The following is a 24,809-nucleotide window of genomic DNA, read 5'->3' on the forward strand; positions in this document are numbered from 1 at the left end:
CAACAAGTCCAGATTTTCTGGTCGTGTTTCATAAAGGCAAAAGAGGGATTTGAAGGGAAATGGTGGCTACTGAACATTTATTCCCTAAATGTGACAAGTTGAACTTGATTTTATCCTCATTATACTTGTTGTGTAATTATGGTCACTTTCCAAGGTCACCCAGATGGTAAACGGAAGAGGCGAGTCTGAAGACATTTGTCAGATTTCAGAGCCTTGGCCTTTTCTGTCACACCATATATGCAGCTAGAAATGTGCTGCTAATGAGGACAAGGTGGAGACTGTAAGCACACATTTCTCCTCTAAAATGTAACACTATGAGCGAGGGATTATTTGCAGAAAAATACATTTTTTTCTTTTGCTAATTTTGCTTACCCATTCTCAGAAGAACACATAGGCCTCTCAATGTATATTAAAGAGTGATAGCATATGTTTATAATCCAAAGATACTGAATATTTTTGTCCACAAGCCATATTGCAGTTTATTTTTATATATAACAAATACAGCACTGTGCTTATGAAAGCAAGTGTATGGATTACTACTAAGAAATCTCAAAGATATGGGCATAAATGTGTTCATAAAGATATAAGGTCTATGACAAAACTGGAAACCTAGTTGAATATCTTTCTTTAAAGCAAATGTTTGGTCCATAGTTGATATGAAGTGTGCCAGTTTAGACTGCTGGCTTGTCTCCAGCTTTATTCTGCAGACATCTGTCAATTCTCTGTGTCAAGATGCCCATTGGATGACTCCCATATCCTTATGTAACAGGAAGAAAACAACTCGAGCAAATGCGTGCTCCTTTGCAAAGACAACATTGGTGCATTCTCCCCCAATGTGTTCCTTATTATAAATGCTTCCACCTCCATAAAGAGACCCCATGTATTTGACAGCAGAGTATTTCGTGAATGTGGACATGATTTTATCCTTCTCGTGCTGTTCAGTGTTTATAGAAAAGATAGGTTAAATGTCTATGATTATATTTCATTGTTTGAGTAAGGCCAAATGCCAGTGAGGATGCCACACGTGGCATGTGTAAGCATGATTTTATTTACAGCATCTGAATATTCCTCAAGGATAAGAAATAATTTGTGATAGAAAAGAACTCTGTTGGCCTTAGAACAGCTCTCTCCTGAAATGGACTGCATATAAATTTCTCGGTACCTAAAGCCTCTTCTAGTATTTTCTAATTCCTCTGTGAGCCTACATATTACCCATTTTTAGAAGGCATGTGCCAAGTTAGGCTATTTTTGAAAGATTATCAAAATTATTCATTTCCACCAATATTTTTAGTAGACAGATAATAACTGAAGAGCTCTGAGACACGAGAAACTAAATATAGTGTCTTTTTGAAGTTAATTAAATATAGAAACTTGTTCTGAGTGCTTATATGGGAAATTCTTCAATTACACTTGGCTTGTTCCTTCATATAGTACTGCCGCCTCGTTTATTAAAGCTTCTGGAGTGGGTTGACTTTGCGTATTACTACGCAACGTAGTAATTGAGAACATTCTTTCGCAACTCATGCTGAAATTTAACTACTCTCATAACAGTATTAAAAGGAAAAAAAAAAAGAATATGAACAAAGATATCTGCTGTGATAAAATGCCAGCACCAAGGCAACTTACAGAAGGGAGAACTTATTTGGGCTTGTGGTTCCAGAGGGACCAGAGCATTTCCCCATCCAGGAGGGAAGTGTGGCAGTAAGCAAGCATGGCGGCAGGGACACCTGAAAGGCCACATCCAGAACCAAAAGCACCAAGAAGACAGAAAACTGGGAGTGATGTGAAGCTTTGAATTCTCAAAGTTCACTCCCAAGGACACACTTCTTTCACCAAGGACACGCAGGAGCCTCCCCAAACAACAACACTAACTGGGGACCAATTATTCAAATGCTAGAAACTAAAGGGGGCATTTATCATTCAAGTCACCACAGTATCCTATTTGGTTGGCTAATGCTCCTCTCAGAAACCGCAGGTTTTAAAATGCCAGGTATCTGATACTTCCCTGTAAGTTACTGCCCAAGAAGATGTCAGAGGCCACCCAAGCTAACCAGGGTATTCTTATTGCTCTTGAACTCAGGCAGATGGTAAGACCTTGTTGCTGAAGACATTATTCACTTTGAATACAAGACACAGAAAAATTAAACTGCAACCGAGCCAGAAGTGTTCTTCCAGCTGATTCACTTAGGTAAAGTACTATGAATGCTGCTGGGGGAGAAAAAACATCAATAGCCATATCCATCGCATTTCCTCTGCTTGTATAAAATGTCCTCTGCCATGTTATGCTGGCAAGAAGGCCCTTACCAAATGCAGCCCCTTGATCTTGACCTTATCATCTTCCAGAATGATGAGATAACCTTCACTGCTTTATTTAATTTGTGATTTCCCATTACAACAGCAACAAATGATCATATGATCATATGTCATATCTTTAAATTTTTTAAATTGCATTTATGCATTTATTCAGGCCATGGCACATGCCGTACATGTGTGTGGAGGTCAAAGAACAACTTGCACGAGGCTGTACTCTCCTTCTGCCATGTGGGTCCCTGGGCTCAAACCCTGGTCATCAGGCTCAACAACAGGCACCTTCACTCTCTGAGCCATCCCACCATCCCTAAGAGACATCTCTTGACTTCAATAAATTTCAACAGCATCAGAGATAAATACTTTATTAATTTTATGCAAATGATATTTGAATATTATAGTGACTTAAAAGTTTTATATATATATTACAAAACAATACAAATTACATTGTACTGTAACAATCTACTTGGTTTGGTGGGAGTCCAAACACAGTTTTGTTAGTGACTTAGACATCATCCCTTAAATGGTTTTGTTCGCAAGTTGAGGCTTATTTAAATTTTGATCACCTATTTTCGGGTACTATATTGACTGAATCAGCTGTTCAATTTAATATCAAGCTACTATTCAGAATTCATTTTGTGAACATAAGACATTAACTTAAAAAACGGATAGGTTTGGGTCTTATGTTAGAAGTGAATATTTTTGGTGTTGTACAAAGAAACAAAAGACCAAAGTGAAAGTTACCCAGCGGGGCAACCTTTTTGTGAAAAGGGTGTTCCATCCAGGATTAGCAGGAAGAGTCACAGCTGGCCAAGATGTCTCTTTCTTTTATCTCTAAGGCAAGAGGAAGGTTGAAGTCTCCTCACTGGCAAAGGTTCATAAAAAGAAAAAGGGGAGGGTGGTAGAGATAGAGAAGAATTCAGAATTAGCTACATCTAGATGCTTGGGCATCTCAGGAATTCCAGGCTGGAATTCCATGGTCTGACAATTATATCCGACAAAATACTAACAAAAGAAACTTTCTGGGAAGGTAGAAGATGAGGAGAAGCAGGCACACAGCCAATTAAGCCCATTTGTAGAAGAAGAGATGACCAAATCCCTTGCACTTAAAAACATACAAGCCACTAGATTCTAGCCCTGGCGTTTACACGCTTTCCAGTTCTACCCAATGCTAATGACTATTATTTAAACCAAGGGCTGACTCTTGAAGCCACATCTACTTGATGACCACTGCCAGCTGAAAGGAAAATAGAGAACCAATGGAAACAAATGCAGAGAATGTAAGCATGAATTATGTACTATATGCCATTTAATTTTTCATCCTTCAATAATGCTTTTGAACATTGTACCCTAGAGAGGAGAGCGAAGTCTGCAGGTGCAGTTAGACATTTCTCTAGAGGTCTGAGGAACCTACAAGGATGGACACTTTTAAATTGGATCAGCAATCTTCTATTTACTTCCTGGTAAGTAGAGAATGAACTTAATTTCTCTCAGGGAAACATCTGTGTTACCAACTCTTACCTGAACTTTACATCATTTACCAGAGAATATTTCTTGTATGAGTCTTACGAGTGGACTGGAAATCTACTCCAAATTTGTATATATTTTAATATGGGCCTATAGAAAACCTTGGGCACTTACAAAGTGCTTGTTATACTACACATTTATCTACTTAATGCTAATAATGATGAAAAGGCTATGAGCAATGATTTTTTGATGCCTTTCCAAGTATGTTGTAAGAATTCTATCAGTCTTCCATGACCTTTACATTACTATGATTCAAGACAATGGAAACATAGAAATGTTCAAAGAATATTGGGCTATCCTTATTTTCTCGGGTTATGTTAATAAATATCTAGTGTTAGTAAGGTTAACTAAAGGTGGGACTTTAAAGGTTAGAATATGTTAAGATTTTGTGACTTTTTAGGGATTTTGATGAATAGTTTTTGTACTTGCAAACAATACAGAATCGCAGATAGCATCAGCTAAGAGAACCAAACAATGAAGACATGTTTGGCTGCCTCCTAATTTTACAAATGAGAAAGGGGAGGCCCAGTCTCCCAACAACACAAGCTAAAAATCAGATCCCTTAAATTATCTTCCTGGCCAGATATGCAACACTTCACATCCTATACTGGATGTCTCTAGTCCCTGGGCATTAACAAAAGAGTATGACTGTGTCTCATAATGCTGTGGGATTGCCCCATCTGTAAGGGTTCTAGTGCAGCTGCTCAATTCAATGTAAAAAATATAGTTACAGGGCTAGCAGGATGGCTCAGTGGGGTGGCTCAGTGGGGAAAGTATTTTCTTTGCAAGCATGAGGACATGAGTTCAGAGCTAAGGAACCCATGTGAAAGGCAGATGTGGCAGTGAATTGCTGTAACCCCAGCACTGGGGGCTGAAGCCCATTGGTCAGTCCATGTGGTGAATCGGTGAGTTTCAGGTTCAGGTGAGACACCTTGCATGAAAAAAGTGATATAGAAGTAACTCCAATGTCAACCTCTGTCCTCTACAAGTGTACATACACACAGAGATAGTTATGCAGTAGTCAATAATTATTATATATGTGGTAACCCAAAAAATTATAACATCAAGTACAATTTCAGATACACAACACACACTCCGTAAATATTTGATGATAATGATGTTTGACATCAACTTGAAACCCAAGCAAACACAAACATGGCTGTGTTGCATAATTTATTTCTCTCCTTCAGACACAGGTGTAGGGTGGAAATCTCTCCTCTTGACTAACATGAGTAAAGTGATTATTAGAGGCAATAGAAGAAGCTGGCTCAGCCTCATCTATAAATATGTGGCGTCTTTTACTCAACAAAAGTTTTCCAGCCTTTATGGGACAGTATATTTTTAACCAATTTCTGTCTCGTCCAATCCTCCTAAAAATGGTGGGAAGGAGTTGGGACCAAGACTATTTGTAATTCAAGTAGACCCCACTAAAGTGCACCATGTTATCCCAAAAGCTATATAACAAGGTATTTTTTGTTTTGTTTTAATTTCAAGAGGAAAACATTAATCATAACCCCAGTGGTCAGAGAGCAATTTCTGAACATTAAGTAAACATTCACATTGCAAAATAGTGACTTGGAATCTTCTTCAGAACAAGATCACATGATTCATGTTTGCTAAATATATAACATTCTGCACCAGTAAGTTGGCTGAAAGGATTACTACTGTTATTTTTCAAAGGAAAAATTACTCAAACAGGTCTGTCCCATGATAAAGAAACATAGATTGTCTGACTGATTGGGGCTTGGACATCAAGTGACCAAATGCTGATGAAAAGAAAGGACGTGTATGGGGTCAGGAAGAAAACAAAACCCAACACCAGAAACTCTGAATGCTGAGACAGGAGTCAAGGTCAACGAGTTCTGTAACTCAAGCTTGGTTCTAGTTATAAATTACCTTAAATGAGAAGATGAATGCTCCCAGACCCTGAGGGAAAGGGTGAAGAGAATGAGAGGCTTAGCTGACTCAGCAAGACCAGGCTAAAGAGTATGCCAGGACTCAGGAAGAGCAGGGAATTGATAACCCTGATACAGGATGTCACCCCATGAACTCTTGGAAAGCTGTTAAATAATAACAAAATAAAGGGGCAGAGGAGGGTGGGAGGAAAGACAAAGAGGGAGGGAGAATAGAGGAAAGATTGGGAGAAAAAGAGGAGGAGGAAAAAGAGGGCTGATATTGAAGAACGTTCCAGAGCAGGGAAAAGATGGTTGAGCTTCTAAAAGAAAAGGAAGAGGATTAGTTTCAATGAACTCAATGGCTTTCATCTTACTCACCCCTGCCCCCAGTTACCCAAACCCTGACCAGGAGACAGCCCATGCTCCTGAGGACCAGTCCCCAGGAGGAGAGAGAGCAAGGCTAAGGCTCAGGAGAAGACTAAGAGATGTCAGTACATATGGTTTCCTGGTCACAAAACTCTGTGGAGTATTGTCAATAATCATAAAAATAAAATGCTTCTGCAGTCACATGGCTCTAACAGCTGAGTGGGCCATATGTGTGAAAAACGCCAAGGATTTGCAAGGAGAACAAAAGAGCATAAAAACACAGACTCTTCAAGAAGACATACGTGGCTGCACACCTGTGTATCCTCCAGCAAGTTAAAATTAGCTCTTATCCTTGAATGGCTAAGCCACAGAACTCACATGTCCAGGAGTAGTAGCAAATTATTAAATGTTTGTGTTTCTTTTTATTACAAGGAACCTAGACTTAGTCATGCTACTACAAGAATAACCTGTGTAAATAACCCTGTGTAAATTGAACATGGACCATCAGACTGAAGATTCTGAAGCTATTGACCAGAAACTTATGTTTTTATAAGGAAAACGTTTATAATCTGATAGTTCAAGGCTATCCCTCTTATGGTAACAGAGACAGAAACCGACAGACTCTGAAAAAAGTCTGGAGGTTGTCAAAAAATTTGGTTGAGAGGCTATATACACCTGCCTGAGCATTGTGGTCTACTAGGGAAAACAATATTTCCCAGGGGCAGCATGAGGTCCCATGGTGGGACTGATGTCTCAGGGTACAGATAAAAAACAACTGAGGAGAGTTTTGTGAAGGGACACACGCAAGAGTCCTCACAGTGATCACCCACAGAACGGGACAGGTCACATTCTGTAGGACTTGCTGCCATCAGAAGCCCATAGCATGCTAAATTGCAGACTCGTTTGCAGAAACCACACTAAATTGTATTACTTCACCAATATTCTACAACATAGGAATACAATTACAGTAGCCGTCTACAATCACGTGTTTGCATGTTCACATACACGGGGGCCCGTATGTGAGGGCACATATGTGCTTGCAGAATCCAAAGGCGGACAAGCGTCTCTCTCGATGACTCTCCACTTTACATATTGAGGCAGAGTCTCTCACTGAACCCAGACCTTATAGATTGGGCTAGTCTACCTGGCCAGCTTGCCCCTTAAATCCCCTCCTTTCTGAGTGCTGGGGTTATTGGTGGATCACCATGTTTGCCCAGATTTTATATGGTGTTGGGGATGCAAACTCCAGTCCTCGTGTTTCCATAGCAGGTGCTTTATCCATTGAGACCAAACAATGTCAGATCATAATAATTTAAGTGGATGCCACGGAAGCTCTGACATGAGTTGGGAGTTGTTGGTCTTATTTAAGAAATAGAGCAGGAGCTAGAGCGATGGCTCAGTATTTAAGAGTACTTGCTACTCTTTCAGAGGACTTGGGTTGGGTCTCTAGCACCCAGATGGTGGCTCCCAACCATCTGTAACTCTAGCTCTGGATGATAGGAAGCCCTTTTTAAGATCTCCATGGATACCAGGTATGCACATGTTACACGTCATGCATACAGGCCAAACAACCCGACACACAAAATAGATAAATAGATCCGAAAGTTGAGGGGAAACCTCAAATATATCACCGCTTTCAAGTCAGCACTTGCTCACTTTCTTTTGCTGCCATAGAGGGCTCACCTTACAAGCACAAGGCACTGGTTTGATTTCCATAACCACAGAACAGAATTCTGTTGGATGAGTCAAAGTGATGATTACAAAATTAAAGAGATGTCTGATCAGTCTATAAAGGGAAAATGTGGCCTGGAGAAATGCCTCCGATTTTAAAGAGAATAAGTGAAAGTAACATTTCAAATTAAGGCAACCACTTTAACAGTGAGGGTATCTTGGTAAGGTATAAGCAGTAAGAGAAAAGGTTTGAAGACTACAGTGAACTTAAACACATCCCCAAATTCTTCATTCCTCCTCCCCCTCAGGTGGTTAAATGTGGACTGACCTGTGACTTGCTTTCATCAATAGAAAGGGGCAGAAGATACCTGTGTGCAAACTCAGAGAGAGGGTATGCTCCATCTGCCGCTGCTGAGCTCTGAACACCCCTGGGAAGGATTCTGAGCTAGCCTGATGGAGGACAATAAAAAGTATGGAGAGATGGACCTAGGTACTATACCCATAGTTGGCTAGCCTCCAAGTGACTAAGCAGACATCTGGAGATGCTTGAGGGAGCCCCAGTAGAGAGGAGTCAAGCCTACACAAATCATCATAATGGCCCAGTTGAGCTCAATTTAAATTAGTGACCTTCAGGGCTTGCTGGCTGTTCATAGGCATTAGCAGTTGAGGTATTCCACAGAGTGAAATCCAGCACAGCCCTACCGCATGTTCAAGGGTTTGTATTAGGTTCTTCCTCATCCTTAATCTCCATGCATCTTTATAAGGGTCCTGTGGTGCTCCTAATTATGTTTTTATTTTTAAGAGATCCAGGGACTCAGGTTAGAGGAACGTGGTAAATAACAAACTGAAGAACACTAGAAAGGACAGATACAATTTGTATAAAGCTTTACAGAGGGTGTGCTGGAGGACAAGACTGGCATCTAGAAAGAAGACTTGAGAGAAGAGGCATAAGGGTATCTTGTTGATCATGTTTGTACTTATAAAGCTTAGATGGCTTGAATGTGTGTAAAATATCACTTTTTTAATTCCTATACTTAAATTTCAGAAAAGGACTATAAGGGAATCTTTTTTTTGTTTTTCCATCAAGCTCTGAGCTTGTCTTTCATAGTCACAAGTAGCAGATCTATAACCTCCCTTCCAACCCTGGACCTTAAGAAATTAGAACGAAAAAGGGCTGTAGATGTCTTTTATCTACTTCCTGCTGATTAGGGTCGATGGGTCTTTAGGGGATTAACAAACTCAGTTATCAGGATACCAGAGTCCAGTCCGAAGGCAACATCAAACAGCAACATGAATCAGCATGATTCAGATGATCAGAACAAGTCAGCAAAAGCCTCAAGACTCAGTTGGATTGCCCTGAGAAGTTCTCTGGAACATTTCTCTATGCAAAGTCAAGTGTTGAAGCATGAAAATCAGTGCAGCGGTGTCGATCCAAAAAGTGATGCCTCACTGTGCTTGGGCCTCTATATATCTCCTCTCCTCAGAGCCCACCCACGGATGTTCTCAGCTGGCCAAAGTCAAGCTCCTTACATGAGAGAGCTCACAGCAAAGCATCACATGCCCTCTCACAAGCAGCCTACAGCAAAACATCATTTAACAAAACTGAGTCTTCAAAGCAACCAGAAACTTCTACTTCACAGAGATCAGTGTTAGCAAGCTTCAGGGAACCTCTTCTTTCTGTCCCCCAGTGCTGGAATTATAACCATGCCCAGCTTCTATTTGCATGCTAGAGATCTGAACCTGGTCATCATGCTTGCAAGACAAATGTCTTACCACTGAACATCTCCACAGTCTCAATGGTAAATACAACAGCATATATTTCCTTAGCAACTGTTGCTTACAAGCCTGAGAAGCTCATAAATGATGGGGGCACCAAATAAAGGTTCTATAAATAAAGACATTTCCTGCGGAGAAAAAAAAATCAATTTTATTCCTAACCATGAACATACTCAAAGATGATAATACAACAGGAAATTTAATCTGAAGAACAGTGACCTAAGAATAGAAAGAGCCACATAACTGTCAGAAGAAAAAGATTATAAATATAAAGCATGTTGCCCATACCTAGGAATCTATACATTAGCAGCATTTTGCTGGCATTCTAATGGGGTTGTTCTAATGGAGAATTGCCTGCATACAGGAAATGTGGGCTAATTTCTTTCTAACATCCTCTCTTCAAAGCACTTGGGCAGTCATGACTCCCTCTAGAACACTCACCTTCTGCCTATTGTAACATTTTGTCTTTCTTTGTGAGATCTCATGTTTGGTGACTACTAAAAGCTCAGTCCCTCCCTGGGGCAGCACTTTTGGGGGGTGCTAAAGCTACTGTGACAGCAAACTTATAAACAATGGAAGTTTATTTCTCCCAGTTCTAGACACTGGGCCATCTGCATTCAAGGCACCAATGAATTCATTCACTGACAGATAAGGGCACACTTTCTTGTTCATGGGCAGCATCTGTTGGGTGTGGTGGAAGTGCTCAGGGGTCTGTGTGGAGCCTCTCTTAGAGGTCCTACTCATGCTCTTGTGACTTATCAAAAGTCTCACTTCCTACAATCATCACCTTTTCACTATGCAGATTTTACGAAGCTTGATATTCAGAACATAGCAAGCATCTTAAATCACAGTACATTAAAATGAAGTTCTTTCTTTCTTTCAAAACATTTCTCTTTTTTTCCCTACAGAATAAAGTTAAAGCATCTAGAAAGTATTGCTAATGGGAAAGGGTGGGGAACTCGGGTGTCTGATATTTTCAAAGGTGCATGGTCCTCAGCAGCCCAGAAACTATTCTCAAGGCTCAAAATAGAGGAGACAACTAAGATCTGTAAATTCTGCTTTGATTTTCCAGCCCAAATTGCCTTGTCTTTATTGGCCTTGGCTGGATCAAATATTCTTCAACTCTGTCCTTGCTCTCCCTGTCATATCCACTCCTTTTGATGGATTTCTGTTTGAATTTTTATTATTGTCATTTTTTGGAATTTTGAGTCTCTCTCTTTTATGCTTGACAATCAGAAAAGCTCCTCAATCCTGCTTCCTCCAGTCAATATTCTGCCTGACTGAGACTTAGTGGAACATTAGGAATTTCTCTAATACTCACTAACATCTTAATAACTTATGCAAGCATCTGCTGGGCCTCAGCCCATTGATCTGCATAGAAAAGATTCACTCTTCAAAATCTGGCTGTTAGAAATCATGGTATTTTTTTTTTTCACTTTTGCCATCTGAACTCTTTCCCATGGGTTTGAATGCTAAGAAACACAGGTCCTGTAACCAAGAACCCTGGATACAATTTCGAGGAACCCAGAGTCTATAAAACATCTGAAGAAGCTATTTATTTTCAAGGATTGGCTCACATTCGGTCTATATATATATGGGCAGGACAGTGCCTCTAAACAACGTGTAATTTTTGAGTCCCAGGTTAAATAATGTTTTTCTTGATAGAAGAAATAGAAAAGGCAGCAGAGTTCGTCCCTCCACCATCTGTTAATACTGCACCATCTGCCCCAGGCCTTGCCATACCGCTCTTGTGCTGTTCTTGCTCTGAACTTAGCTTGAGAAAAAGCACTCCAAACTCTCTGAAAATGTTGTTCGTCATTTCTACAGGATTTAGCACATCCTATATATGAGTCTTCCCAATGCTATTCCTCCAGGCTTATGGCACTCGTAAGTATTGATCCTTGAGGTTTTAGACCTCTTTTATGTGTGTGTATTTCCTTGTAAATATCTGTCAAGCAAAATGCACAGTAGATGATCTGAAACTTGGAATCCTCCTGCTTTAGCCTTCCAAGTGCTGAGATCAGAGGTGAGCACTACCCTGCTTGGCTTCTGCCTTCAACACCTCCCATTCTCTTCCTTCTTTCTCTTTCCTCCTTTTTTATCCTTTCCTCTATCAAATGTTTCTTGAGAACTTAATGCATGCTAAATATACAGGGTATAACCATAAATAAGAATTTATGTTCTCTGGGGTTTATAGATTCATATATTAAATGGAACTTTAATGACTACACAATTGAGTGTGACTGGTTGAATTCCTGGCAAAGCCACAAAATCAAGACAGGTGGTAAAATAATCAGAGCAAAGTGCACAGTGAAGTGTTGGGGTATAGGAAGAAAATGGACTATGTGACAAGTGGGGGATATAAAACCCTGGACCAGTACCTGTTAGTCTTGGGTGAGTTACCCTCAGTCTCCTCATTTATGAAATGGTGATGGCCACCTTGTAAAATTATCACAAAACCTGTGTGTGTGTGTGTGTGTGTGTGTGTGTGTGTGTGTGTGTGTGTGTGTAATCAAATCTGGAAAAAGCTTTTGAATAGAGTATCCACAGAATAGACTAAAACATAATTTGTATCTTATTTAAAAGTTCACTGCTTTCCCATATTTAAAAAATCGGTTTTAACTCAGTATTCTCCTCAAATGATACGCCTGACTTATTTCTAACCAACTGATCCATGTGTTCTTCAATCCAATATTCTACAGCTTTACAGCTGAACTCTGTACTACTGACTGTTAGTATATTATTTTATCTAAGATTAATACACATAAAGACTTAGGGTTTGGAGAGGAATGTTTTTAATCATGTTTTATGCTTGTCCAATTCACTTCACAGACAAGAGTCCTATAGGGGAAAATGCAGTTATAGTATGGATTTAAAGCTTTTAAGACTCTCTCAACATCTTTACTAAAATCCCAACACACATTGTGCACAGGGAAACACCTCTGACGTTACTGGACTTCAGTTGGCACAGAAGATGGTCCTCTTCTCTCCCTCATAATGAGGTCAGTTTTCAGAAAGCAAAGCCATCAGCTTTTACCTACCATTCACCTGTAATAGAAGCATCTCCACTTCATCCCCACGTAGGTCCGCAACGAGAAGCTACTGCCTCAAGTGGTGGCTATGGCAATCATCCTGGGCCTACTTCCCATACTCCATCACCTGACTTCTAGGATCTGCCCTTGCTTCCATCTTTTGTGTCAGATCGCATTTCTGACCTCAAGACGTTTCCGTTTCTGGACCTCCCCTCTAGTCCCCAGTGAGGACTCTGGCTCTCATTTATCCCAACAGCTCCTTTCAGCTGAGATTTCCTCAGTAGTGAACCCCGTGCTGTCAGGCCTTCTTCACTGGATAAACCCGCATGAGCCAGTTAATGCGTGACAGACACCCTGACTTGAGGTTCAGTTCCTAAGATTCTGTTCCCCCAAAGGAGAGCTTGGCCTTTTTTCTGGGACATTTGCATGCACAGTCACTGTGCACTACCGTTTGCTATCCAGTCTCACCCAGCTCTTGGTCTAGTGCAGCACAAAGGGCTAAGATTTTGTTGTTGGATATTCTCCATACTCTGTACTTGAAATGACCCACTGCCCTCCAGCCTTCTCTCTCTGCTCCATGGCTCATGCCACACTAGAGGTCTGTGCCTCCTTTTCTCAGCAGATAACCCAATCTCAGTCTCAATCCCAGGATGCACCTCTGGAAGCTCTGACTTACCCAGATCCTTTTGTATTGCTCTAGCATGACAGCAACAGCCCACTCTCCTCTGCACAGTCACCCATGTGGACTTTCATCCGAAGCCAACCTGAATCATTTGGCTAGTTGTGAGCATCAGTTATTGCTGGTCCAGTCTACTGTATCAGCACTAGTATTACAGCATTTCTAGCCCAGGCATGCCACCCGAGGCATTGACTGAAACCCCTCCCTTCTCCCTTTCTTTCTCATCCTGAGAGTTTTCCTCTTTAACCCACTTTAGCTCACTACTCTGTAACCGAGTGTAGCAAGCCAAGCTAGTGTGTTATGATACATGCTAATACTAAGGTAATCATTTAACCTGTCTTAGAAACCATTAAGATCTTAAAGCAAAACGTGGCCCTATTAATAACTCTGTCAGAGCAACAGCTTCAAACACGAACTTCCCCAGACAAGTAAAGCGAATCTAGATGTATCAAAAGTGATAACTATTCCATATTTGACAAGTACAGTAAGTTAATTTTTAAAAACTACGCTTAAGTATCTTTCCCAGATTTCAATAGTCAACGGTCTTAGACCAGAGAAACGGGTCAGTGGGTATGGTGCTTGCTGTCTAAGCCTGATGGACTGAGTTCAATGTTCAGAACACACATAAAGGTAGAAGGAGAGAACCGAACAAAGTTGTCCTCTGACCTCCACATGTGCACCGTAGCATACAGGTAATACCCTCCCCACGCACACAACAAATAAACAAACCAAAGAAGATATACACCTTCACAGCCTCAAAAATGTGTATGCTTATCAACTTGATTATGCTTTATTAGTGTCCTATTGGCTGTACTATCTGGAGCAAATTGAAATTGAAATCATCTTCCACAGCCCAATGCCACCTCTCTTCGTAAATGGCTTAGAAACAGAAGTATGCCGCATGCAATTTAAACACCATTGCCTGCCGTTTCATATCATTATTTCTTAGGTAGCTTTTTCTTTTTTAATTTTGTGCAATAATTATTACTCTGGTTTTTCTTACTTTCCTTTTTTAAAATTTTTTATTTAACTTTTATTAATTACACTTTATTCCTTTTGTATCCCCCCCATAAGCCCCTCCCTCCGCCCCTCCCGATCCCACCCTCCCCCCTTTTCTGCATGCATGCCTCTCCCCAAGTCCACTGATTGGGGAGGTCCTCCTCTCCTTTCTGATCTTTTTTTTTTTTTTTTTTTTTGTTCTTCTCAATGCAGTTTATTCAGGAACCTTGAGCAATCTTCTGACCCTGGGGAAAGCCAGCCCACAGCTTAAAATAGCCTCTGGGTAGCCAACCCCAGCATGCCTCGTGGGCAATGCAGATAGGTCCACATACATGGAAGCAAGCCAGATCCTCAGCCTTAGCCAAATATGGAGTTGTTTGTGGCAGAGAGCACTCACCATCGGGAAGGTGGAAGGCAGAAACCAGCTCCATCTTTCAGGCGCGGCATTACGCAGCTCTCTACAGTTCCCCCTTTTTGTTTTAGACGCATCAGGCAAGAGTAGAGGTCTGATCTCTGATATTAGAAATAAACTGGGACTTTGTACCAATGTTCATTTAGGTGTCATCCACCCAAAGAGCATGAGACCCGTCCGATACCTTTTTCTCAGAGGCGGGACCTGGGGCATCAACCCGCATGCAATCAGACATGCTCTTCTCTGGGTCCAAAGCGGCTGACCCTGAGTGCAGTGCTTAGCCTCGCATCCTGAGCGTAACGTTTTAGCTTTTTATGGTAGCCAACCATGCTTGGGGCAACTGTCCTGCTTCAATGGCTGTATAAGTCCACACCTGTTTGTTTATAACCCCCATTTTTATTCATTGTTAGCCAGATAGAGCCAAGTAATTGTGGTAATGATACTTGCTTTTTTGCCCAATGCTGGAATGCTAGTGAATTTAGGTATGCCCTGGTTACTCGCATGCCTCACTGGGTGCCTGTGCCCGTTGATGTCCCTCATACTATGACTCTCTTCAGACAGAAAAGGGATCTTGGAATTACAGCCGCCATTGTTACTGCCATCTTATTGGCGGCTATTGGAGCTACCACCATGGCATTAGCCATGAGTCAGACTATGCAGACTGCTCAGACCCTAAATAATCTTTTAGCCAATGTAGCTCATGCTTTAGATGTACAAAAAGGAATTAATGCTCAACTAAAAGGAGACTTGATGGTGTTCAATCAGAGGATTGACCTCGTGCAGGAGCAAATTGATACTCTATGGCAAATCGCTCAACTTGGCTGTCAATGGAAGTATGCTGGACTTTGTGTCACTAGCATACAATATGAGAATCTTTCCCATGCTGCAAATCTGTCTAAACAATTGTCTAGCTATATTTTAGGTAATTGGACTGAAGAATTCGATACTATGATGGAGCAGCTGAGAGTGGCCATTGTTATGGCAAATTCTACCAGAGTCTACCAGGACTAGCCACAGGATTATCATCATGGATTGCTGCAGCCATGAATCATTTGAAGGAATGGGCGGGCATGGGAGTGTTAGCAGGCCTTCTGGTGTTGGTCTCCTTGGTTTGCCTGTGGTATATATGCAAGATTAGAGTCTCACAACAGCGTAATGCAGCCATGACCATTCAGGCCTTAGGTAGCTTTTTCATTTGAAAATTCCTCCACTTCCCCCTGTGATAACACCCTTTTCTTTTCCAGATGTGATGAAAGGAAACCCACTCATGTGCTACCCGATGAGCTCTTGGCATAGGCTGGCTGAGGTTCTGCTCCCATCTCACTGAGATGTAAGGTTCACCTTCTGGAGCCTTCTACTGTTATTACTGCCTTAGTGCCGAAAAGCCACTGCAGTGAAATCTAGGCTGAGATTATCGCTCATGTGTCTTAAGTGATTGACAACTATCATCTCACTTTATTGTCAAAACAAACCTATGAAGTAGACATAATTAGCCTCTACTGTATAGAAAAAGAAATGGAGATAGAAAAATACAGAGCATTTTGCTCAAAGCTCTCCAGTCACTGACTGATAGATCTAGGATTTGGTCTAACTCATCTGAGTCCCAAGTTTAAATCCCATTCATTAGACTAAACTAATATGTACCGTAAAAACCAGAGACTTTAGAGTTCTTTCGAAGGAGCTCACAGTCTGCAAGATGCACAGGCTACATGAAGGCCAAATGGACAAGTCACCATAACACACTCTTAGACCTGCTACATCGAAACTATGCGACGCTTCCTAGAGAAAGACAGGTAATACCAATGAATATCAATGAGGCGTTCATTCCGATCAGGAAAACCTGACCTCTGTGAGTTGTTGACGGTAACATCTGAGCTGTCTATAAGCAATGAATGACTCTGTGAAGAAAAGAAGAAAGGCAGTCAATACCATTCCAGCCCTGAACTGGTGGGGAAGGTCACTGAGTCAGGGAAAGGCGGGGAAGAGTTGAGATAGTAAGGGCTCCTATGCACAGGGATTTTACTCTCTGGATAATGAAGTGTCCTTGAAGGTCTGTACCCATAAAGTGATAAGATCTCTGTTTGACAGATAATAATTGTGGCAGTGTGAAGCACTTGGTGAAACAGGAAAATGGGAAAAACTGCAAGGCCAATTTGAAAACCCTTTATTAATTTGAGCCACATGTAATAGAAGCCTGAAACAAGACCGTCATAATGGGACCAGGAACCAGCGGAGGAGGAAGATGGGAAAAGGCCTTCCAATCCATAGGCTATGAAGGAAAAGGTGAGAACTTAGGGCAGTGGTTCTCATCCTTCTAATCCTTTTTAACACAGTGCCTCATGTTGTGGTGACCCCCAACCTTAAAATTATTTTTGTTGCCACTTCGTACCTGTACTTTTTGCTATTTTTCTGACTTGTAATAGAAATATCTGTGTTTTCTGATAATCTTAGGTGACCCCTGTGAAAGGGTCTTTTGACCCCTCCCAAAAGGGTTAGGACCCCCAGGTTGAGAACCAATGGTATAAGGAGAGCAAATAGAGCAAAGAGATCAAAAGACTAAACACAGGGTCTTAGGACACACTGGCATATAAACAAAGTTGGTGGAAGTCACAGAACTGATTAATCCCAAATTGACACGCAGGGCATGTGCAAGGGACAACATCCTGTATCTTTTTTCAAGTAAGCTTATTCAGGCATCTTATGTGACCCTAAGATCTGTGGAAAATAGTTCAGCACTCAAAGCTTTAAAAAGTATATTCTCTGCCAGGTGAAGTATAAAAGCATTATTCTCTAAGGAAACAAACAAGTGTGTAAAAACTGCATCAATGAGGTTAAGCAAATGCCTTTATCTAGTGTTTGAGCACTCACTCATCTTTTAAGAAGCTGCTCTGAGGATTGTGGTCTTGCCTTTCCAGGATTTGTATTGTATTGTTCGGATGGCTCTGTACTGCATTATTTTAGGGGGAAAAAACACTCTCTTTTCCTTTTTGTGACAATATTCTGTCCTGTTCTACATGTTATGTCAAGTCCAGAAATTCTTGGCATATACTGACGTGCTGCCCAGTTAAGGAGAGATGTAGGCACACCATGTCAAGCATTGTGGTAAAGAAGAGAGATAAAAATACAATCAAAGCCAAAACACTCATAATGTATTATCACAGCCAAGAGGCTTTGTTGGAGATCTCAGTTAGCACACAGCTTCTTAAAACGTCCAAACCTAAATCTTGAAAAGATATGAGTTACTTTTATGAGTTAAATTTACTCTGTCAATTTTAGATAAGGCCACAATATACAGCCAAGGGAGCCTCTAGAGTCTCATGAAGGTTGCTGCTTTTTCTGTTGTTACTAGAAGGAAAGATGCTTGGTGGTGAACACATCGGGGATTCCCTACAAGGCCAAGTTTACTGCGCCTGTGAAAAGACTGCCTGTATTTAGATCACGTCCCAGCTACTGAGCAGACACGTGACCACAAACACGTAAGTTACCGCCCACCGTTGCCATCAAAGGTTTCCAGTCTGGAAAACAATGTTGTTTCCCCGACCCCACAGGCTATCAAACGAAATAGCATGTGGAAAGTGCTTCCTAGGAGTGCCAGGGCCGCTGCTTAATGACTATTAGAATTACTGCTACCAAACGCAAAGAGCAAAGGGGCAGACATTTGGCAGGTGTACCGACACATCTCGTCTGCAGAGCACACCCTTCTGAGTCCAGACACAGGCCCAGAAGGATCCTGCACCTGGTTCCAAACCAGCTAACGCCACTGACTCAGGTGACGCCCGCGGCGTGAAGAATGGACACAGTGATAGTGCGAACGTAAAAGCATTCTCTAACGATGCGTTAAAGGCAGCCGCACGTGCCGGCCCTGTTGGTGGTTTTCACGTGGGAGGTGAGTCACTTGACAGATACAGGCTGCGTTTTGGCAGACTCTGACATGCGAAACTCCCCTCTTGCTGGGAGCCTCCCATGGATGTGTTTAAACTTTGACAGAGACCTTGTGAAATGCCTCCTCTGAAGGAGGCTGCTGCTTACATTCCGCAGAGGTTTGTCTGTCAAAGGATCTCTTGCACCCTACACACCACATCTCACTTCCTTATCCAGAGCCTATTTTAAGTCAGACGTGGAAAAACTCAGCGGGATTTGTACGTGGAGTTTTAGACAAGTTAAGGCAGGCCTCGCGGGAATTAAGCCGCGCACATCACATAACATTCTAGATTCAGCGATTGGTTAAATACCTTCATCAGCCAAAATTACTTAATATCTGTAACAGGCTGGGCCTGAGTGATGGAGCTGAGGAGCTTTCATCCTTAGGAAGAGCACAGTTTTAATTGGTGTGAAAGAGCTATAGGCTAATAATTATAATGTAATGTGGCAGGCTTGTTGATATCCGGATTTTCAAATGATACATAGAAGAGACTAGGAATAAATTGTGCCGGTCTACTGTGCTTACCTTAATAGTTCTGAATAGCAGTTGCCTTGAGTTTGCTATCTTACTTCCTTATTAGGCAAGGACAAATTCCTCCCATAGAAATTATCTCACTGACAGCACAGCCAGGCCTTTTGGTTTGGTTTGGTTTGCTGGGTCCTGAGAGTGTATGTCTGATTTAGGTATAACTGCTCTGCTAAGGTACCACTGTAGCCATCACTCATGATAAGAAACTGCTGCACATGGAGGAGTCTGTGGGAGAAAAGGTCAATGTTAAGAATGGCCAATCAATATACAATTTCTGCCATCTAATGGTTTTGCAAAGTGATTTGCATGCCTCGGGTAAATCCTTTACATTTAAGTATAAAGAATGCAAGTTATGGAAATAAACAAATATTTCAGGGTAACAAGAAACAAATGCGCTTTACTGCTTCATTACAACTGACAAAAGAAAATTGTATCTCAGCACTGAATTTTTAAGACGTAATGTTAAGACACAATGCCAATATTAACTTGAATGGAAGCAGGGGATGTGTAGAGGAAAAAATCAATACACTTCTTTGCTAAACTACCCCTTAGGAAAAAAAAAAAGTTGTTGGGTTTTTTGTTTGTTTGTTTGTTTTTGTTTTTTAATGAGTTGTGGGGAGTAAAATCAGAATGACTTTTGGGGAGTGGAAAGAAATAGCATGCAAGAAGTTTAGAACACTTTAATGAAATTTGGAGAAAATTAAAAAAAAAAGTCTTCAGTCACGAATAATAACACAAGACAATGATGTGAGTGGTGAGGGGTAATGCTTGTAATCATTGGGTCAAAACCAGCTTGAACTACAGGGAAAGGCTCTGTCTTAAAGGCAAAACCAAAAGTGAAACAAGACAGTGTGAGTACATCAAGGGACTGAATGAAGTGGAAGAAACAATGAGATACCATCCTTCTTTGACCTGAATGGGCAGTTTTCCCAGGGAAAGGACATCTTAGCCGTTCACACAAGGACAAACAGTTATTACCTGCTTGACTCTGGTAGAGACTCATGCTATCTCTGAAAATTGATTCATGCACTAATAAAAATAATGTGTCTTACCAGGCCTGGTAGCTCAGGCCTATACTCTCATATAAGGCAGAAGGATCCTAAGTTTGAATTCTGCCTGGTGCATATCTGTCTCAAAATGGAAAACAAAAACATGGCAGGAGATGCAGGCAGCTCTCTGCAGCCTGTAGCATCCATCTTCAGGACCATAAGCCAAATATGCATCTTAAGTCAGTGGTGGCATTGTCTTCCTTCTCTTCTCTCTGTGTTAGGGACATTGGCATGGTGTAGATGGCTCACAAAATGAAACATGATTCTTCATGTACAATTGTCACTCAAGACAGACACCACCTTAATATTGAGGCTTGGAAGGAACCAAAAAGCAGCATTATGAAATATTCAGCACTTTTACTCTCAAATCTCATCAGGAATTGAGCACTGGAATATACTTGGAGGATAAGGTTGATGGTGTTTTCTTCAGTAACACTCCTTCTCTCTAAATAGCACTGGTTTCTATTTAAAGGAGGGACCAAACTGAAGTCATACCCAGCAATAAGTTCCTTGTCTCTTTGTGTTGTTACAGTACATTGCTCTTGCAAGCAAGAAATCGAAAAGTCAGTCTGTGCTGAGATGCCAAGGAAGGGCTACGTTAACTCTTTCTGGTCATTATAAGTTTGTGTTGCTCAGAAATTGACAAAAGCATAAATCTTCAAGTGCTCTGATGCCCTCTTTGAAACCAATGCATTATATTTTGTGGACTCAGAACTTATGGAGTCGGTTTTTCTTGGCTATGATGTATTGATCGGGTTACTAAGTTGAGCTGTCACTCTGTTTCCTAATTGACAAAATGTATTTTATAAAATGTTTTCTAAATTTTTTCATACTTCTAAAAGTCTTACTCAATCATGAATCTTTAGGATGCATTTTCTCTTCTACTGCCACACGAACAATAATCAAATATTGGTAAGTTAATTGTATTTGTTTGTTGTGACATATAAGCTAACAAGTAAATGATGATTTAAAACTTAATCCTGGATTAAGACTCTTTAGAGGCCTGGAGGGATGGCTGAGCTGCTAAGAGCATTTGTTGCTGTTTCAGAGGGCCTGGGTTTGATTCCCAGAACCCACATGGTGGCCCACAACTGTCTGTAACTCCAACTCCATGCCCTCTTCTGGCCTCCCTGGGTACCAGGGATGAATGTAATACACAAACATGCATGCAGGCAAAACACACCCATATATGTGAACTATAATAAGCCAACAAAAATTTAAAGACTATTTAGGGATCTTTAAGTAATGGGAGAAGTTAATTTTTACTAGATTCAACACCATGACACTAAATCATGAAGCTATGACTTGGTTTGTTGAGTAGTTGAATTCCATCTGGCCTACTTAATATCCAAGTTGCCAAAGAACAGCAGTTTTGTGTCATTTGAATTGTCAGAACTGGCATCCGTGCTGTACAACTGCCTCCTCACGCTTTTTCTCTGAGTCTGTATTGTGATTACTGCTCTTGTTGACCCAGGGGAGGAATGGAGAGTGGTGCAAGATTTGGAAGTCAGAACCTTGAAAACGAATCAAGAGGAAGCAGCGGCCTGGTGCAGCTTCCCCCGAATCTGTCCAAACATCTAATTGATTGGAGCGATGCCACATTTTTCCATGCTCTGAGTGCAGATCTTTAATCAGCCTTTAAATTAAACGTTTAGAGCTGTGTCGGTCTTGCAGAAAAGCTTAGTGAAACGAATACAAGAAAGTTGCCACATACCCTCCCAAAGGCAAGCACAAGCATCTTTCACTGGGGATGCTAACACTGCAGTGGTATGTTTGTTACAGTGAATCTGCTGTGACACATTGTACCTAGAGCCCATAGTTACACAGGGGCTCACTTTTTGAATCATATGTTGTGCAAATGTATAATGACATGTATCTGCCCACTAGTAGAATATCAAAAAGGCAAATCTTTCCCTGTAACACTGTTTCCAACCTATCCATTCCTCCCCCCGACACACACACACACACACACACACACAACATAAAGCCTGGGAAACACTGATGTTTTGATTTTCCCCTTAATCATGCTTTTCATAGAATGTGTAGTATTTTCACATGGGTGCCTTGCACTAAATAACAAGCACTGAGTTGTCCTTTGTGTCCCCCCTTTTTTAAAATATGTTTTTTAAGGCACATGTCGCGGGGAGGAAGAGGGCTGTCTGTGAATACCAGTGGGAGCATGCCATCGCACCTACATGGAGATCAGGGAGGTGTTCCTCTCCTTTCATCACGGGTTAAGGAATCAAATTCATATGGTCAGGTTTGCATGGCAAACGCTTACCTGCTAAGCCATCTTAGAGGCCCTGTCCGTGCCTTGTCACACTAGACTTGTCATGTCTTTCTAGTATGGAGTAATAATCCATTATTACAAGTCTGGATGTTAAATGTTTACTCTTTTCTCTTCTTCTGTTAATATACATCCTAATTGCTTCCAAATTTCCTACACACAGTGAAAAAGAATAGCTTTGTTCATACACATACACACATAGTTTTTACATTTTTCAATTTATTTAGGCAAATATCAAAGAATATAATCACTAAATCTTACAGTAAGGGTAAATTTAGCCCTATAAGAAACTGCCAGCTTGGTCTCTTGCATTTCCATCAGCAGTATATTAGCATCCCCAGTGCTCCACATCCCCACCAGGACCTGTCAGTGCTTTGGATTTGGCCATTTGGATTGTCAGCCCAGGCTATCTCACTTTAACCGGTAATTCCTCAATGACCTCTCTCATGTGCCTTTCACGTGGGTCTCTGTGCCTCCTTTGTTGAGGCATCTAGTCAGGTCTTTCTTTTATATGTTATATATATTTTTATTTTGAGTTCTAAGAGATATCTGTATATTTTGAATAAACGGTGTTTATTAAATGTGGTTTTGCAAATGTTTTCCCTCAGTTGGTAGCATGTCTCGTCTTTCTTTAAACGTCTTTTACAGTGCAGAAAATTTCAACTTTAATGCAGCCTAGCTTCAGGTATTGCATACTCAAGATCACGTAGGTTTTCTTTCACACTACCTTTTAGTAATATAGGTTGTTTTTGTTTTTTTTTAATTTTTATTTTTACATTTAGACCTCTGATCCATTTTTTTTCTCCAGATTCAAAGGGGAGTAAAAGGTTTATATCTAGCCTTACTGTTTTACATACGGATGTCCAGTTATTTAAGACCATTTCATTTTTTATTATTTAGGAAATACTTTATACCAATTATCTGTAATCAAACCCATAAAGGTAAGACCTTATATATTTAATACGGTATGTATTACCCCCATACAAATAGAAAAAATAGTCCAGTATGGCTGTTCACTTCTGTTAAATGCTAACTTGACACAGAAAACCAAGATAGTTTTTTTTTCCTGAGTTGACAGCATAGCTAATGTTTCCAAAAATTCAAATTATATATCTATATACATATATATTCAAATTATGTGTGTGAGAGAGAGAATAGCTGTGACCATTTATTTGCTTCATCTTGGTGCCTTTGCTCCTGTATAAAGGTCACCTGGCTACACACACATGAGTACGTTTCTGGGCTCCCTACCCTGTTCCAAACACCCATTCTTTCATAAATAATACGCTGTCTTCATTGGCATCATTTTATCCTAGGTCCTTAATTTGGATAGTACCAGATCTCTAACTTCAGTTTTCAATGTTGAGTTGGCCATTCTTGGCCTTTTGTCTCCAGGTAAACTTTAGTATCCGTTTGTCAGATACCCATGAAATAGCTTCACTGGTAACGTTATTAAGATTGCATTGGAGCTGTTCATCAACACGGAAAGAATCAACCTTTTGACAATATTGTCTTGTTTTCTATGGAGTTGTTATGTCTCTGGTTTACTTAGCTATTCTTTGACAAACCTCATCAGTTTATCATTTCATCATATATAATGTGTGCTAAGTTTTTTTGGGGAAAGAAGGAGTTGAACTAAGTGTTAATATGATCTGAGCTTTACATCCTTCTATCTCCTATTATCTAAGAGAACACTTTATTTTGCTTTGTTTTGGTTTGGGTTTGAGTAGTAAGGATTGAACACAGGGTTCTGTAAATGTTATGTGTGCTTTGAAACTATCACTATTATTATTTTATGTATATGAGTGTTGTGCCTGAATGTATGTCTGTACATCATCTGTGGGTCTGGTGCCCATGAAGAAGAAGGCATCGGATTCTCTGGAACTGGAATTATAGGCAGTTTTAAGTCACCATATGGATGCTGGGAATTGAACATTGGTCTTCTGAAAAAGCAATCAGTGCCCTTAACTCTTGAGCCGTCTCTCCAGCCCCAGCAACTGACTGTTGTCTATTAACTTTATATTATGAATCTTTGTTTAATTTTTTTCAAGGTTTTGATTTGGGGGTGTTTTGGGCTTTCTTTTAAATTTTCTACATTTTTTTTTTTTGCACATTCATAATATGAGCTGGAAACAAAGATTTTTTTTTCCAATATGTTTATCTTTTTATTTCCTGTCTGATTACAGTGCTAGGACTTGTAATATAAGGCTGAAAAGCAATGGCAAAGGGTAATATTTTGTCTTTTCCCTAGTCTTATTTAAAAAAAAAAAGCTGAGGTTTCTCATGGTCACATACAATGTTAGCTATGGGATTTTGGTAGCTATTCTTTACCAAATGAAGATGGTTTTGCCTATGTACT

At 40.6% G+C, this 24,809-nt stretch overlaps 1 long non-coding RNA gene across 1 annotated transcript; it reads left to right on the forward strand.

Annotated features, from left to right (window-relative positions):
• Window positions 1–1,897: 1,897 nt before the first annotated feature.
• Window positions 1,898–23,929, forward strand: LOC132654581 (uncharacterized). Its single transcript, XR_009592203.1, has 5 exons — window positions 1,898–2,188; window positions 3,662–3,770; window positions 15,909–15,994; window positions 16,753–16,947; window positions 18,014–23,929. It is a non-coding gene; the product is annotated as an uncharacterized LOC132654581 (long non-coding RNA).
• The last annotated feature ends 880 nt before the right edge of the window (window positions 23,930–24,809 follow it).

Source organism: Meriones unguiculatus, chromosome 6 (genome assembly GCF_030254825.1).
Source record: "Meriones unguiculatus strain TT.TT164.6M chromosome 6, Bangor_MerUng_6.1, whole genome shotgun sequence".
Taxonomy (NCBI): Eukaryota; Metazoa; Chordata; class Mammalia; order Rodentia; family Muridae; genus Meriones; species Meriones unguiculatus.